The following is a 2,477-nucleotide window of genomic DNA, read 5'->3' on the forward strand; positions in this document are numbered from 1 at the left end:
ACCACCCATTCCCATCACCATCTCACATACCTTCATATAGGCGCTCGAGACCTCCTCTCGCTGCCTACTCGCTGCCTCGAGGGAGGAGGGGAAGACGTCAGGCAGCTCTCACTGTGATGACTCGCGCTTGAACGGAGGCCCCTCCCCGAAAGGCAAGTCTTAGCCACATGAAACCCGAGACCCCTCCCCACCGCCCCGATCCCCCCACCCCCTTGCTCCCCTCCCCCCCTCGGGAGGGCCGAACTGAGGCGCCCGAGGGGACCCCGCAATTCCCTTCCCCCCTCGGAGGGCCGGACTGAGGCGTCGAGGGCCCCGCTCTGTCCCTCGCATAGCGGCCACTCTTCGGATCGCTGGTCGAGCGACCCGGGGGATGCCCCGCGCGCCTGACCCAGGCGCGAAAACGAATCTGCGAGGCGTGGCCGCTCACGCGGCCCGATGGGGAGGAGGGGAAGACGTAGGGCGTGCTTGCGCGCCTTTCCGAGGCCCCTCCAACCCACCCGCGCTAGGTCTCGGGTTTGACGCATGGGGTCACACCCGCGAAACTCGTGAACTAGCCGGGGCAGTCGGAGAAGGGGCAACTCCGTGCACTGACGGTCGGCCGTCAGAAAACACGCCTCCGTGGCTCGGGTTACACCAATCCTCGCTACCCAACGCGGCCAAAGGATATCCACCTCGAGAACCTCGAGAACGCACGAGGTGTGCGGCAAAGGAGGCGGGATACGATGGCGACTCGCGTCAAGTGCGCTCAATTGAGCATGGCTGACATGGCTGACGACGATGGCGGCTGCCACGCATGCACCTTCTTCATGCTGGACGCTGCTTTTGTGCGCACATTCCCGGGCAAGAGCCTGCCGTTCTTCCAGGAGATTCGCGACGACTACGCCACCGAAGAGCCGCTCGTCGAAGAGGCGCTCGACTACGCTGACGTGGTGAAGGGCACCCACATTGAGACGACCTTGGCGGTCTCGCACCGCTGGATGCAGCCGGACGACCCGGACCCCGACGGCGAGCAGCTCAAGGCGCTCAAGGGCTTCCTCAACTCGCCCAACGGCAAGAAGATTGAGCGCGTCTGGATTGACTCGGCTTGCATGCCACAGGACCACCCCAAGGGCTCCCGCAGCGCGGAGGACGCGGCCGCCTTCAAGAGGATGCTCAAGGAGGTGAACCGGCTTTACCTCGGCACCACCGTCCTGATCCTCCTCGACCTGTCGTACGTCTCCCGCTTCTGGACTCAGTTTGAGTCGTGGCTGTCCATGCAGTACGCCACCCCCTCCGGCCTGAAGTCGGCGGTGGGCACCAAGAACGAGCGGCACCACATTGTTTGCATCCAGAACGCGGCCGAGCAATCCGAGCTGCACGAGAAGATGCTCATCCAGAGCTGGGCGACGAAGACGCCGGAGCAGGCGCACGCCTTCCTCTCCAAGCCCGACGTCACCGTGACCAACCAGGGCGACAAGGACGGGCGCTGCCGAAAATCAAGGCGCTCGACAAGACCGTGCAGGGCGCGTTTGGGGACATCTCGCGGTCGCTAGAGGATGAACTTGCGGCGAGCGAGGCGGCGGCTGCGCTCGCGGAGGCGGAGCTGACCGCGTGGGAGACGGAGAACGATGCCAAGGCCGGCGAGAAGAACCGGCTGAAGGTGGCGGCGCGGCAGGCGGCGAGCGCGGTGGCGGCGGCGCGCTTGGCGAAGGAGGAGCACGCGCGGGCGATCTCGAGTAGTGTCGTCCCGGCAATGATGAAGCGGGCAGAGGCAGCGTTGGCAGAGGACAGCCTGAGCATGTCCGACGTGCGGGAGCTGGTGCTGCAGCTGAGCGGCGGAGGGGACAAGCGGAAGGAGCGGGCCGCGGCGGCGCTGGCGAACCTCGCAGGAGCCAACGATGACAACGTTTCGAACCAGCACAAGGCCGACGTCCAAGCGGCGATTGCGGCCGCAGGCGGCATCGCGCCTCTCGTAGCGCTGGCTCGCGGCGGCACAGACGGGCAGATGGAGGCGGCCGCGTCGGCGCTGAGGACCCTCGCTCGCAACGCCGACAACAGGGTGGCGATCGCGAGGGCGGGCGGCATCGCGCCGCTGGTGGCGCTGGCTCGCGGCGGCACGGACGGGCAGAAGCATTGGGCCGCGGGGGCGCTGCGGAACCTCGCTCTCAACGCCGACAACCAGGTGGCGATCGCGAGGGCGGGTGGCATCGCGCCGCTGGTGGCGCTGGCTCGCGGCGGCACGGACGGGCAGAAGGAGAAGGCCGCGGCGACGCTGGCGAACCTCGCAGGAGCCAACGATGACAACGTTTTATTTCGGACCACAACGCCGACATCCAAACGGCGATTGCGGCCGCAGGCGGCATCGCGCCTCTCGTAGCGCTGGCTCGCGGCGGCACAGACGGGCAGATGGAGGCGGCCGCGTGGGCGCTGAGGACCCTCGCTCTCAACGCCGACAACCAGGTGGCGATCGCGAGGGCGGGCGGCATCGCGCCGCTGGT

Source organism: Emiliania huxleyi, assembly GCF_000372725.1.
Source record: "Emiliania huxleyi CCMP1516 chromosome Unknown EMIHUscaffold_136, whole genome shotgun sequence".
In the NCBI taxonomy this organism is placed as follows: Eukaryota; Haptophyta; order Isochrysidales; family Noelaerhabdaceae; genus Emiliania; species Emiliania huxleyi.